At 37.9% G+C, this 15,426-nt stretch overlaps 1 long non-coding RNA gene across 2 annotated transcripts in view; it reads left to right on the top strand.

Moving 5' to 3' along the window:
- The window catches only part of LOC114678308 (uncharacterized), a 42,719-nt gene that overhangs the window by 11,797 nt on the left and 15,496 nt on the right, over positions 1 to 15,426 (top strand). The window contains exon 2 of one of the 2 annotated variants that reach the window (XR_013417512.1): positions 11,151 to 11,347. The exons of the other annotated variant lie outside the window; for it this stretch is intronic. This is a non-coding gene — a long non-coding RNA (uncharacterized LOC114678308). The remainder of the gene's footprint in view (positions 1 to 11,150; positions 11,348 to 15,426) is intronic. 2 annotated transcript variants of the gene reach the window in all.

Here is a 15,426-nt window from a genome sequence, read left to right as displayed (position 1 = left end):
TTTTAATATGACCAATTCCATATGAAAAGCTGAGGAGATATAACAAATGGACCAGAAGCTTTGGGTTCTATCCCCGATTTTCCCTGGGCTACCACTTCTGCTTTCCAGTCTGACAACTAGATGTTTTTTTTTTCTTTTCTCTTTTCTTTCTTCTTTCTTTCTTTTTTTTTTTTTTTTTTTTTTTTTTTGAGACCGCATTTCACTCTTGTTACCCAGGTTGGAGGGCAGTGCCACTATCTCAGCTCACCATGAACTCTGCCTCTTGGGTTCAAGCGATTCTCTTGCCTCAGCCTCCTGAGTAGCTGGGATTACAGGCATGCACCAACACGCCTGGCTACAAAATGTATTTTTAGTAGAGACAGGGTTTTTCCATGTTGGTTAGGCTGGTCTCAAACTCCCGACCTCAGATGATCCACCCACCTTGGCCTCCCAAAGTGCTGGGATTACAGGCGTGAGCCACCGCACCTGGCCTCTTTTCTCTTTTAAACTTACTTTTGTCTCTACTTTGTTATGTTATCTGGGGCAAGTCACATCAGCTCTCTGGGTATCAGATTCTTCAACTGTAACATGAGGAGGTAGGATCAAGATTGTCACTAAGGATGGCTTTCAAATTTACAATTCTAAAAAATTCCATAAAATTAATAGAATACAATCCTAGCTAATATTCCCCACAGATAAGCAAATTCCCATTTCTCCTATAAAGGGAAGAACACAGGACTCAGAAAACCTGAGGAGATCCCCCGAGTGAGTCTTAGTTCAGTGTTCATTTTAAAAGCAACACTTTCAAAAAAAGTATGTTTTTTCATAATGTCATAGAACTCATGGGATTTTATGGTCATAATTAGCAGCATTTTTTTTCTTTCTTAGCAGCTCAAAAAATTATGTGTGTTATACATTTAAATTATCTTTTAATTCTCAAGTCCGGTTAAGATCAGAGTATATATAGAAGCAGATCTTTCAAACATCCGATGCAACAGTATTTAGATGAATCAGGAACACAAGTAGAATGAGACAGAGTCACCAAAGTGGTTGTCACAATTTTATTAATTTTCAGAAAATCCTCGTACACTATAAGATAGTCCCTCTATATCTCCTGCTCAAGGTCATTCTTAAATAACTAATTCTTCTAAAGAAGACCCAGGGTTCTGTTGGTTGAAACTTTTTATTGTATTGTTATTCACTGTTGTTATATTTATTATCATAATAATTATTAATTTAGATCAATGTTTTTCAAACTGTAGACTGAAACCTATTTGTGGATTGTATCGTCAGTATAGTGCGTCATCACAGCATTTTAACAAATAAAGCAACGTATGCTAAAACAGGAAATCTCATCCTATCTGGTAAGAGTATCATTTCCTGAGACTCTTTCTGGATATGCTTTCTTTTTTTATCTTTTAATTTGTATTTTTAGTTCTGGAGTACATGTGCAGGATGTGCAGGTTTGTTACATAGGTAAACGTGTGCCATGGTGGTCTGGTGCACCTATCAACCCGTCATCTAGGTTTTAAGCCCAGCATGCATTAGATATTTTTCCTAACGCTCTCTCTCCCCCAACCCCACCCCAATAGGCCCCAGTGTGTGTTGTTTCCTTCCCTGTGTCCATGTGTTCTCATTGTTCAGCTCCCACTTATGAGTGAGAACATGCCGTGTCTGATTCTCTGTTCCTGTGTTAGTTTGCTGAGGATAATGGCTTCCAGCTTCATCCATGTCCCTCCTTGCAAAGGACATGATCTCATTCTATTTTATGGCTGCATAGTATTCCATGGTGTACATGTGCCACATTTTCTTTATCCAGTCTATCAATAGGCATTTCTATTGATTCCATGTCTTTGCTATTGTGAATAGTGCCGCAATGAACATACACATGCATGTATCTTCTTAATAGAATGATTTATATTTCTTTGGGTATATACTCAATGATGGAATTGTTGGTTCAAATGATATTTCTGGTTCCAGATCTTTGAGGAATAGCCACACTGTCTACCACAATGGTTGAACTAATTAACATTCCCACCAACAGTGTAAAAGTGTTCATACTTCCCCACAACCTTGCCAGCATCTGTTGTTTCTTGACTTTTTAATAATCACCATTCTGACTGGTATGGATATACGTACAAGCATACATTCACATATGGGAGTCCTGGGTCATGGTTTAGGATGCATTTTTTTTGCGGGTTGTGATCAAAAAAGATTTAAAAATGCTAATCTAGGCCCAGACTTGGAGGGCGCTGTGGCTGGCTATTAAACAGCTTGAAGCATAAGCAACCATGCAGAAAGATGCTGAATTTAGGGCAATGTCTTTGCAGAAGCACCATGTCCATAACCATACCAAAAACATGCTTGGCAAAATAGAGGTGCTTTGGATTGCTTTGAACTAGCTACTCATTTAGAAGTATTTGGTGAATCTGTTCTCTTTACAAGCCATCTGTATCGCCAGTCTCATTTGACAGTCTTTCTACTCAAAGGCCCCTAACTATTTAATTACTAATAGTAAACTGATAGGAATTTATAACAAAAAAATTCAATTGATCTCTGATAGTTGGTGACAACCTTTATTTCTAATATAAGAAAATTCCTTGGGAAATTCTACTTTGAAATTTGGACTCAGATGTTTAATATCTTTTAGGCAGTACATTCACCTAAGGAAGGTATTATTTGAGGAAGTAGACATTGTTAAATACCTTTCCTTCCAAATTACTCAGAATGATAAAGAGTTAGGTCCCCTTGCAGGCATATCATTCACTTGGTGTTTCCTATATTGCCCTGGAGTTTCTGCTTTCACTTCTATTTCAAGCATCCTTCCTGTACGTCAAAACAGGGGGTTCCTACAAAGGAGGAAATGAAACCAGCAGCTGTAATCATGAAAATGAGAAAGTATTGTTTCCCTCCAACCTGTATAAGTGGTGGAGTCTATGTCATAACTGAAGAATATTCTTCCTATCCCTTAGCTTTTTCAGAGCAACATTCTAATGTTGACTGTCTTTGAGATTCTAACCAGGAGTAGCACCTATGCTTATCTACAGTCTCCTCATGGAACCAAATCATTTAATTTTACAAATGAAGAAACTGAGGCCTAGGTAAGCTTGTCACTAGCCCACGTTTGGAAAGCCTGTTACTGGGAGATCTGACATGGTGAAGATGTCCCACAGCAGACTGGTTATATTACACTGACTTACTGCATTTAGACTCTTTTTCAAGGACGCCTTAAATCTTTGAGAGAAGTGTAATACCTGACTCAGGTATTTTAAATCTATTATTGAGTTTCCACATGGAAGTTTCTCCTCTTACTGAAAATCATGCTAGGTGGGTACAACTAATAAAATAAATCCTAATAAATTTAATAAGTGATATAATCTGATTTTAAATCCCTTGCTATAGTTTCCATGTACTTCAGAAACAGAGGAATAAAGGCTATATATTCTTTCTCAAGATATCTGTGAGGAAGATCAATGGTGAGTAGATTTGCCTCTAGCATGGACATTCTGTAACCAAAATTCTCTTTATCCATTTGGATGCTATGAAGTAATATATTACCAATAAATATAAAAATAATACACCTGGTTTAAGTATAAGGCTTGAATCACTGCTACTTCAAAAGGAGTCAAAGGATTTTATTTATAGGTTGGAGAATACAGGAGATTCAGAAAAGGAGTAGCTTTTTAAAGATCATTATTTTGAATGAGAAAAGGAAGACCAAGTTTAAAATAAGTAAGATGAGAAAGAGAGAAAAAACTTTTTGACATCTGAGTAAACAAAACAACCTCAGATATGTTTGATTAGTGTTTTCACAGAGGTTGCTGTCAAGAAAGTTTCCATCCAAATGAATTCTATTTTTTAGTTCATATCTTTGTAAAATACATCTTGCTAGAAAAATGAATTTATCTTGTATAATCTATACAGTATGGTTAAAACTGACAAAAGAAAAAAAATATTAAGGCAAAATTAAAACAATCTGCTAAAAAATATGTTCAGATATCAAATACATAAATTCATAAAGTAAGTGGAAAAATCTAAATACAATGGTATGTACAATGACCAATAAATATACACATTGAAGTATGTCCATTCAATATACTATGCAATAATTCAGCTGTTAATGGAGATTATGTTGCAAAGCAAAAATATTTATGATATGTAGAGACGTTACAAACTTGTACTATATATACAAAATGATGAGCTCTGTAATTCCATCTTATTACTCCCATTTAAAAGAAAACCAGCAGTCATTTAAATGGCAGTTTCTGAAAGACCATAATATTAATAGTAGGTATCTTTGGTAAAAGTTTTGAAATCTAAAAAAATTTTATTTTAAAATTTTGTAAAATAGCCACAAATTAGGGTTTTTAGAGTAATAAATGTGTTTCGATTGTGGAGAAAATAATCTGCCCTTCCTTTCTGCAAATATTATTTCCACTGTCAAGTTTGTGGTCAATAAAGCTCAACAATTGGCTAGGATTTCCTCAATTTATGTTAAAAGTACTTCATTTTTCCTGAATTCACCTGGAAGTCTCTGTTAATGAGATCATAGATGAGAATATAAAACAAAAGAAAAATAACTATAGGCATCCAAATAATGCCACAAAGTTCACACACTGAAACCGACAGACTGACACATTTGACACACTAAAGTTCAGGTATTTTGCTCACGTACTGATTCAGAGCCTATTTCCTGTTACCTTAGCCATAATTTTGTACACATAGCTATTTGACTTCCAAGCCTGTAGTAGATTAGAGCCAACAAGTTGAATGGGGGTTGAGAAGGGGTGGAGTAGCTACTGATAGTGCGGCAACAAAGAAAGGAACAGAAAATTATAAAAAGAAAACCTGGAAGCATCCAGTTGATATACAGATTGTGTATAGGGGCAAACAAGTCTACATCCTTCAGTGGGTCCCAGATCATCAATATATAATTGTAGAGGAAAATAACTTAAATTTAACAATAGTTAACACTGACTAATAAAGAAAGGCAAAAATATAACCAGAATCTACTTTTTAAGAAGCTGAAAACTGAATTACATTGCTTAATATAATCCCACATAAAAAGCTTACAATAAAATTAATCTAGTGTTTCAAGGGACAAATGATCAACTATGTTGAATGATTCATCCCCAGCTGTTTTAGGATCACTTTTTTTTTTTTGAGACAGAGTCTTGCACTGTCACCCGGGCTGGAGGGCTGGAGTATGATGGCGTAATCTTGGCTCACTGCAACTTCCACCTCCTGGGTTCAAGCAATTCCCCTGCCTCAGCCTCCCGAGTAGCTGGGATTACAGGTGCCCGCCACCATGCACGGCTAATTTTTGTATTTTTAGTAGAGACAAGGTTTCACTATGTAGGCCAGGCTGGTATCGAACTCCTGACCTCATGATCCGCCCACCTCGGCCTTCCAAAGTGCTGGAACTACAGGCGTGAGCCACCACACCCAGCAGGATCACTTATATTTAGGGTAATTTAAAAAAAACTTTTGCTTACTTTTTGCATCACTTGAGAACACATGCTTCTTTCTTAGTGCTAGCCCAATATTAGGGCTATTATGTTAATATTTCTGCCTGACTGAAATGGTATAGACAGGTCATAATGGTACCAAAAGACAAGAATGTGACTAGCTTGTCCCATCCTTGCTTTCTGTGGATGTTCATCCTAGCATCCACTGTGGACTAATACATGTCTTACGCTGGCAGATCAGTACATTGTTCCTGTGCAGCTAGTTCTGTTGTTGCCTGGTAGAGCTTGCTGGTGTCCTTTCTATGGCACAGCCAGCTGCTTGCAAAGAGCAGATCAGGGTTAGACACAGTTCTAACCGTGGAGAACTGGGCTCCAGTTGCCAGAGCTCAGCCCTAAAATCGGGCGATCTAGCATCCGGGTGATGATAACAACAGTGACAAACTGCTGACACAGAACTCCCAAATTCTTTATCATCACAGAATAAATAATACTCCTTAAAATGAATCATAGGCAAACCCTTAGGTCAAAACCCAGTTGGGTGTATTTTTGACTTGTTCCTTCGAGTGAAGGCTCCTCTTCCTATCCTTGTTCTTCCATTTAGGTACTAAAGTTTTTCTATGCTGTAAAATGTCACTTTTGTGATTGTCAGTCCCCTCTTTGCCTTTCTCTCTCAACATTTCCATTCCCTTGTCTTCTAGTGTGGAGGTTGCTCTGCTAAGTCCCCGCCTCCCACAGCTCCTTGGCCACAGTCCGAGGCTGGTGGGTGGAACGCTGTTTGTCAGGGACTGTCTGGGTCAGAAGTGGCTGGGCTGCTGCTCAGCTGGAGGGACAGACACGGTCTCCAGCTGCACGGCTAGTGCAGAAAGGATGCTTTCAGCGCCCTCCCTTCTCCTCACAGGATAAGGGATCACAGGGGTTTCTTTTTCCTCTCCCGCTCTTTACCCAGCTGGCCCAGCATCCCCTTCCCTAGCATTCTGCCTCCCAGATGGAACATGGGGACAGAAAGTTAGAGAGACCCATAACTGGCACCTGGAAACTATCTACCCAGAATTTATATCTAAAAGGAAAGCGCCTCATCTAAATCAAAATATTTGCCCTCTTGTCAAGTGTCATGTCCCCTTCAATTCCTCAGTTTCCACTGAATTTCTGTCTGGAGATTTTTATTCCCATTTCTCTTGGAGCCAAGGTCAGCAATCCCTCAGTCACTTGTTGAGGGGGCTACTTTTCTTCAATGTACTGTTTTGTTTTGTTTTCAACTCAGTTTCTTGTTTCAGTTTCTGCTTTTCTTTCCCCTTTTCACTCCTCCCTAGCCAGTTGTTCTCTGACCCTGCACTAATTCTGCCTCCTCCTCTCCTGATTTCTTTCCAGATTGTTCTTCACTCGGTCCCATTTCACTCTCTGGCCTCAGGCCCCTCCCAATGTCACCCATCCCTTTCTCATTCTCATTTGTTCCCCGTATTCTTTTGGTAATTTCTGCCCCCGCGATTCTTATCTTTTCTGTCCTAAATGTTCTGTTTGCCTTTCTTTCCCTCTTCTGATAAACAGAATCCAGTGAGAAGGAAAGACACTTCCTGCCTATGAAATTGTGCCATTCCATTTTAACAAAAATAAGCACGGCCAGTAAAATTGCTTAACACGAATGAAAAATAAATGTTTGTAGAAAGATAGGAAGCAGGACAAAAAGTACTTATTTGCTATGATTGAAGTTAAAATTTGAAACTGTGAACTAAAAAGGAGACATTCTTTTAATAGTTAATGAGCCAAAGTTGGGAAACTCCGTGTTAATATTTCTAAGATTTATGACCAATTCTGTCCTATTAAGCAGTTTAATCAAATATTGGACAATTTATTACTTCTTTGTATAATTCTTATTTTTTAAAATTATTAATTTTAATAGCATAAATCCATTGTAAAAAAAATTAAAAATAGAAAAGGATATACCATGAAGTTATTTTCCCCTGTACCCAAATCCTAGGCCACTTTTGCAAATGTAAACACAGTTCATTCATAATAATAATGGTGTATATGTATGTTTATATAACACGCACATAAATAATATGTATATATAACTATGTTTATATGTTCATTCTCCCCTTTTTATACAAACGGAAGCATACTATACATATTATAATGCAACTTGCTTCATTCCATTCATATAGGATGGAATAAATTTCACAGAAACACATATAAATCTACTTCACTCTTTTCCATGATTGCATAGCACCCCCACTTTTTTGTAGATTCAGGGGGTTCACGGGCAGGTTTTTTACATGGATATAATACATAATGGTGAGGTTTGGGTTTCTAGTGTACCCATCACCCAAATAGTGAACACTGCACCTAATAGGTAAGTTTTTAACCCTTATGCCACTTCCACCCTTCCCCCTTTTGAGAATTCCATATTATCAATATACCATAACTCAGCAATTCTAAACATTTTTGGTCTCTGAAAACTTTATATTCTCAAAAATTACTAAAGATCTCAAAGAGTTCTATCTATCTCTATATATCAGAAAATAATCATGATACATTTAAAAATATATTAATTATAAGTTAATTGAGTTATAAGACCATCGCATATTAATATGAATAATATACTTTTTGGTGAAAATTAAAATTAATATATTTTTCAAAATAAAAAGATTTAGAGAGAGAAAATAGCATTACTTTATAACATTTGTAACTCTCCTTAATGTTTGGCCTAACTGAAGACAATTGAATCCTCATATTTGCTTGTGCATTAAATCTGTTGCAAGATGATGTTTTCGTTGCAAATCTGGCCTAACACAGATATGGAAGTAGAAAAGGGAGGAGTTGTTTTTTTTTTTTTTTCCCCACTACACCCGGCTAATTTTTGTATTTTCAGTAGAGAAGGGGTTTTGCCATGTTGGCCAGGCTGGTTTCAAATTCCTGACCTCAAGTGATCCACTTGCCTCGGCCTCCCAAAGTGCTAGGATTTACAGGGGTGAGCCACCATGCCCCACTGGGAGGAGTATTTTAATAGGCTTTTTAGATAATTGCAAATGTTCTTCTCCAACTACACTGAAACTCAAACTGGTAGTTCATTTTTGTTTGTTTGTTTGTTTGTTTAGAGACAGGTCTCATTCTGTCTCCTAGGCTGGAGTACAGTAGTGTCATCATAGCTCACTGCAGCCTGGAACTCCTGGGCTCAAGCAATCCTCCTGTCTGAAGCTTCCCAAGTAGCTGGGATTACAGGTGCATGCTACCATGCCTGGATAATTTTTTAAAACTTTTGTAGAGACAGGGTCTCAATATGTTAACCAGATTAGTCTTGAGCTCCTGTGCTCAAGTGATCCTCCCATCTCAGCCTCCCAAAGTGCTAGGATAACAGACATGAACCACTGAGCCCAGCCAAAGTGGTAGTTTCTTTTTTCTTCTTCTTTTTCCTTTCTTTTCTTTTCTTTTTTTTTTTTTTTTTTTTTTTTTTTGAGACAGAGTCTTGCTCTGTCGCCTAGGCTGGAGTGCAGTGGCACAATCTTGGCTAACTGCAACCTCCACCTTCCAAGTTCAAGCAATTCTCCTGCCTCAGCCTCCTGAGTAACTAGGACTACAGGAGTATGCTGCCATGCCCAGCTAATTTTTATATTTTTAGTAGAGATAGGGTTTCACCATATTGGCCAGGCTGGTCACGAACTCCTGACCTCGTGATCCACCGACCTTGGCCTCCCAAAGTGCTGGGATTACAGGTGTGAGCCACTGTGCCCAGCTTGTAGTTTCTTAAAGGTTAGTTGCATTATAGAATTTGAAGCTACCTCAATAAACTTTTCCTACTTGGTTATATTAAATTCTATTGAGCTATCTTACACTTTGAATGAATCATTTACCCATACATGATTTTGCAGCATCATGCATTACCCATTTATTTCAAATGTTGACATATTTTATATCATATTACAAAATTATATTAATTAATATCAACACCAATCTTCCCAAAAAGTTATTAAATATTGAGATTTTGTCAAGTTCATAGGGGCAGATATATACTTTTCCAAAAAAATCTTTTTTTGAGACGTCTGGCTCTGTCACCCAGGCTGGAGTGCAATGACAAAATCTCAGCTCACTGTAACATTTGCCTCCTGGGTTCAAGGGATTCTGCTGCCTCAGCCTCCCGAGTAGCTGAGACTACAAATGCATGCCACCACACCCAGCTAATTTTTGTATTTTTAGTAGAGACAGGGTTTCGCCATGTTGGCCAGGCTGATCTGGAATTCCTGACCTCAAGTGATCTGCCTACCTCAGCTTCCCAAAGTGCTGGGATTACAGTGAGTCACTGTGCCGGCCCGCTTTTTGAACTTCTAATTTTCCTTTGACAACTCAAATTGTACCATTGTCAAGAAATATGTACCACTGTCAAGAAACATGGACCAGTGCTTTTCTTGAATTGGCAAGTTCACTTCATTTATTTTTGAGACAGTCTCTTTCAAATACTCAATTCTGTCATTTTATCTGTCAGTCATTTTTCTTCAAGAAAAATATTACTCTGCTATAGTTCAACTTCCAACTGAAACAACTGCAGAGTGCTTTTTCTTGAGACAACCCCTGCACTTCGATACGCAGCAAAAATGCTTTTTGCGTGCTTCCCATTTTGTCACATAGAATATTAAAACACAAGTACTCCACAGTCAAGATTTAATGTAATTGGTCATCACCTATACTGCCTCATTAAGGATATTCTTAAGTAAAATTGGCCTTTTATTCTTTTCAAATGAAACTATGTGGTGGTGAAGAATATAATCACTACTAAGATAGTGGGAGCCGCTATCTTGATTCATGCTAAGCACCATAAGTTTTACCTACCATTGCTTTTGCATTTGCAGTGGAAATGTCAAAACAATGAAAAAGGTGAGGAATGTTTTTGTATTACTAAGAAAATAGCTTTGTTCTTATAGTCAACCACAGAAGTCCATGGGCCACATTTTAAGAACTGCTACCATTATTTATTTCACCTGTCCCACCTTGTTGAACACAAACTGTTTCTGGTCCTTTGCCGATACAAACATGTCTACAATGCATATCTTTAAATCAACATTTCTTGATATTCCATTTTCTTTATATTTTAAATTATTTCAGCTTCAAAGGTATTAAAAGAGCTAAAAAATTCTTTTATTTTCTGTCATTCTTCTCATGACTACCAAAGTATCTATTGATAGCAAGTATGATACCCTGTTAAAAGGAAAGACCAACCAGCTTCTGTTATTAAAATAGCATCCTTTGGCATATGAAGATGTCGATCTGCATTTAGAGATTCATGGGAGGAGTGGGTTTTATTCTATATAATTCTTTATAGAAAAAAATAGAGAAATTTGAACAGAACTGTGCTATGATCCTCATCATTCTGGTGCTTTTGGAAATTTTCAGATAAAACAGAAAATGGAAGTTATTGATTTAGAATATCTGTTATTTGAAAATAATTGGATTGATGCAGAAACTAAAGTGCTGATAATAATCCATTTAGTCATTCAAAAAATCTTTTCTCAAGAATCTACTATGTTTAGTACATTGTACCAATACCAGCCATTGCAGAGACAGTATAAATGCATTAGGGACAGGCCCTGGCAGCAAGGAGCTTACCAAGAGTAGTTGAAAAGCTTTTGCAAAGTCAACTGAAAAGATCACATGCACTTCTTTCAGTTTAAGAATCATGGAGAGTAATGTGTTAGTCCATTTTGTGTTTCTATAAAGGAATATCCGAAGCTGCATAATTTATCAAGAAAAGAAGTGTATTTGGTTCAGAGCTCTGCAGAATGTACAAGAAGCATGGCACCAGAATCTGCTTCTGGTGAGGCCTCAGGAAGCTTTTACTCATGGCAGAAAGAAAAGGCAGAACAAGAGAGATGCCAGGCTCTTTTAAATAATCGGATCTCATGTGAACTAACAAGGTGAGAACTCACTTATTACCACAAAGGTGGCACAAAGTCATTCATGAGAGATCCACCCCCATGACCCAAAACCCTCACACCAGGCCCCACCTCCAACACCAGAGATCACATTTCAACATGAGATTTGGAGAGGGGGAATCATCCGAACTATATCAAGTAGATTGAGCTTAGTCAATGCAAATATATGATCTTTTATCTTACCGATAATTAAGGTGACTATACAGTCCTGGGTTTATACTGGCTGCCTTAGCATAATTATTGACGGCAGACTGGGCATGGTAGTATGCTCCAGCAGTCCCAGATACTTGGGATGCTGAGGCTAGAGGGTCACTTGAGCCAACATGTTCAAGCCTGCAGTGAGCTATGATCATGCCACTGTGTTCCAGCCTGGGCAACAGAAGGAGACTCCATCTCTAAAAACAAAAAGTATTATTAGAACCTCCCTTTAATTTTCAAAAGTGTCCCAGTTTGGACAATAAACTACACAGTCATGTACTAATAATAGACTTACAGTTCCTCTCCAAGTCTCATTTTATCATTCTACTTTTTATAAACCCTGGCAGAACTTTTTGGTAGAAGGCTAACATTTACTAAATACCTACTACATGCTGCATGTGCTTTCTATACAAACTTTATTCTATATTTACAACAACCCTATGGGAGTATTATATCCTCATTTTACAGATAAGGACACTGAGACTCAGAAAGTGCAGGAACTTGCCTAAGACTACAAACAAATAAGTGGCTAAATTAGGATTTGTCTACTTCTGTCCACTATCAAAATCCATGCTCTTTCCTCATTTTTTCAGAAGTGTTTCATGGAGCTGGCATCAAAATCACCTGGGTACTTATTTTGCAGACAGACTATAGGGCCTCACTCCAAATCTACTGAACCAGAATGTCTCACGGTAGGGCCTGATATCTGCATTTGCAAGAAGCCCATTAGGTGATTCTCATGCACTGGAACACTTGAGGACCACTGCTTTACATTATACTACCTCCAGAGCTCAGCCACCAATCATTTCTTCAAACAAAATATATTTTTTTCCAATATTCAAACATTGGTGGGTTCCAAAAGTAATAGCATAGATCCTACTTGGAAACTCCAGTTTTCTTAAATAATAACCAGGTAGTGTATCTGTTGGTAACTTTGTACAGTTGGTCTCTTCAGGTGATTTAACTAAACATTCATTCTCCCTGTGAACTGTTTCCCTTTCCAAGAGATTTTCATAGGCCCCTCACATGGTTAAGTGGAAGCTTTTCTCTGAAAAAGCCAATTCTATGTGTTCACACCGACATTTCAGCAATGAAAATTGTGGCTATATAGCCCCCCAACTTTAGCAAAGGACCCCGGGATACAGTATTTTTTGTATTGTTGAAAAAGTATAACAAGAATCAACTTTTCCTGACACTCATTACAGCAGAATCATTTAACAGCTATTAGTGAATTTTTTTGAGACCTATGGCTCTATGCCCACTGAATAGATCCAATTCATATATTTTACATTACAGAATAATAAAGATTAACTAAGTCCATGTGATGTGACTTTTACAACATACTCCTGGCTTACAATTTAATAAATTTTGCAAGGCATATTTGTTCAAGCTTGACATGCCCTTGAATCGACAAACAGAATGTTAATGGCTACCTTCTGCAGTCTCTTATCTGTAAGAATATCTAAAATGCTCCAGATCACTGATGCTCTTGGAAAGTACCCTCTACCTGTGTGTTATAAAATGCATTTCTAGATTTCATATATAGTTTAGCCTAGGTCACGCTCTGATAGAAACTTTTGCCTAGGAGGAAAGACTGAAGCAGCACCAAGTCAGGGCCCTTGGAAAAGTCTACTACACAGCAGGGTAGCATTATTAGATCAAAACAAGTATTGAAAGAGGGTGAGTAACTCCAATAAAATCTGGGCCAGACTCAGTGGTCAGAGGAAAAAAAAATGGATCTTAGAGGTCATCTTGTTCAGATTTTGAGGTATCTGCCCTCAGTAGCCATGGTAGGATTATCCAGTAAGCCTGAAAGCCCAAGGTGAGACCAGTGAGGAGGTCCTAATTCAATGAAAAACGGTCCCATAGAAACTAGCTGAGAAAGTTATGTAGGGCTGAAGAGTTAAAAGGAAGTAGGCCTAGTAGGAGGGCCAGGGAGGCAGAGTCACCATGGTCATAAAGGTTAGGGGAGGCTGTAGCTCAGGGCTTACATGGGCACTAGGCTTCTGTTCACCCAGCAGGGTAGAGGAAACACTGCTTCGAGACTCCACTTGCAAGTGGGAGGAGATGGGGACCAGCCCTAATGCAAAACCTGTTTGGTTCTCACTGGCGTGTGAATTTGGCTGGTCTAAATTTGGAGATAACACCATTATTAATATCTGCAAATTCATTTGCATGTTTTAATACAGTCTCACTGGCTAGTGCCTTTGGGCTTTCAATGTCCTATTTAGATCCATCATCAAGTATGGTAAGTTTTGGAGTCTTTTGTTGAATGCTTTATTGAGGTTGGAAGGGATATTATACCTAAAGTTGATGTCCAGAACCATCTGGAAAGGTGAACCTTAGTTTATTGTATGCCAGCTCCAACAGATATTTTGATGTTTGAAAGCCTCTGGTTCATCTTGTTATGATAATAAGAATGTACATTTAATTGGTAGGAGCTCAGAATGATTCATGCCAAACTACAAGAGGACAACAATCAGAGTCCCTTGAAACAATAGCATGATTTCCTCCCTAGAATTCATCATTTATAAGCAAGACATTTATACTCATGGCCTATGAACAGTTTTAATTCCTTAGACATGCATATTTTATCTTGACCATGCTATATGCAAGACTTCTGAAAACTATTTAAAAGAAGAAAATGTTTTAGCCAGAATCTACACCTAATAGTCTGGAGTAAAATCTGAGAGAAATATAAAGGTGCAGCACTATAGTAAAGCCACAGAAAGTGATTAAGAATCTTTAGACCAGAACCTACCTGGCTCTCTCAGGACTTTAGAACTTCCTTAAAAAGTACACAAAATAGCATCAGTGCTTCTTGCTCCATCCCTCACGTTAACAATCACAGCGCCATACATATAGGAGTGGTACCTGGGAATTTCCAGCAATAAATTTTGTAGTTCCCTCAGCTGACTTTCAGAAATTGTGGCCTTGAAACTTATCTGTGTTGATAGTATCATGCTGGATGATATGAGCAAGGGCTCAGCTGAAAGGATGGGACAATCTGGTAGGGATAGCAGTACTGAAGATGTTCCATTACACACCAAAAAAGTAGAGTCATTCTTGGAGAGTTATTTACATGCACCCTCCCTATTCTGCTTTAGATGAAAACTTTTAAAAACAAATAAAAGTCATATGGATCTTTTTGAGTGTGCTCTTACTCTGCTCATTTTGACATAACTGTTAAATACTGCAAGGAACTGTGAGTAGACTGATGTGACTTCTGCTGCAGTGAATGAAGTCACAAGCCTGTCTTATACAAGAGCCAGGGTCCAGACATAACAGCAGGGAGGACTATGAAGGTGCTCTTTCCAGCATAACCAGGCAAGAGTAGTATCACTAGAAGGAACTCCTCTAACACCACTTGGCATGGGTATTTCAACCAACCTCTGCCTGGGGATCACCAGGACTGGAAAGATATAAACCAGTGATTTTTCTTGGATCCCAGCTACTGCTGAAGAAATCTAATATTTCTCTTTTTATTAATGTAAACAGACAGCTTTGAAAAGGGATCCTTCCCACATTTTATAAGATTGCATTAGGTAAGTAGGAAAGTGTCATATAATCTAGGGACACTCTATTTCACCATTATTACTGCACTCTATCTGATTTTCCATAGATGTGCCATTGGTGATAGAGTGTGAGTTTAACCAGTGGTGGCTTCTGTTCAAGTGCTGATACATGTTGTTCAAACAAAAAGAGTATTTGATTATAATGATTATTTTAAAATAGTCATTGGATATTCTCAAATAAACCAACTGACCCTCAACTGTGCTGTCTTGTGGAATTAAGAGGAAGGGTATTCAGAAAAGTGGTTATGAATGTTTCTAAGAACATAGCTCTCAGACTTGAGTCCTCAG

Source organism: Macaca mulatta, chromosome 5 (assembly GCF_049350105.2).
Source record: "Macaca mulatta isolate MMU2019108-1 chromosome 5, T2T-MMU8v2.0, whole genome shotgun sequence".
Classification (NCBI taxonomy): domain Eukaryota; kingdom Metazoa; phylum Chordata; class Mammalia; order Primates; family Cercopithecidae; genus Macaca; species Macaca mulatta.
The sequence above is the reverse complement of the archived record's forward strand: the minus strand, read 5'-3'. Positions and strand labels throughout refer to the sequence as shown.